Genomic DNA, 595 nt, shown 5'->3' with positions numbered 1-595 from the left:
GGGACAGGAGGACAGGTGGGACAGGAGGACAGGTGGGACATGAAGACACGAGGGACAGGAAGACAGGTGGGACAGGAGGACAGGTGGGACAGGAGGGACAGGAAGACAGGTGGGACAGGACATCAGAGAACAGGTGAGATAGGAAGACAGGTGAGACAGAAAGACAGGTGGGACAGGAAGACACGAGGGACAGGATATCAGAGAACAGGTGGGATAGGAAGACAGGTGAGACAGAAAGACAGGAGGACAGGTGGGACAGGAAGACAGGTGAGACAGGAAGACGTGGGACAGGAGGACAGGTGGGACAGGAGGACAGGTGGGACATGAAGACACGAGGGACAGGAAGACAGGTGGGACAGGAGGACAGGTGGGACAGGAGGGACAGGAAGACAGGTGAGACAGGAAGACGTGGGACAGGAGGACAGGTGGGACAGGAGGACAGGTGGGACATGAAGACACGAGGGACAGGTGGGACAGGAGGACAGGTGGGACAGGAGGACAGGTGGGACAGGAGGGACAGGAAGACAGGTGAGACAGGAAGACGTGGGACAGGAGGACAGGTGGGACAGGAGGACAGGTGGGACATGAAGACACG

The sequence above is a fragment of the Austrofundulus limnaeus genome, unplaced genomic scaffold, assembly GCF_001266775.1.
Source record: "Austrofundulus limnaeus strain Quisiro unplaced genomic scaffold, Austrofundulus_limnaeus-1.0 Scaffold5658, whole genome shotgun sequence".
In the NCBI taxonomy this organism is placed as follows: Eukaryota; Metazoa; Chordata; class Actinopteri; order Cyprinodontiformes; family Rivulidae; genus Austrofundulus; species Austrofundulus limnaeus.
Note: the sequence above shows the minus strand (reverse complement) of the source record.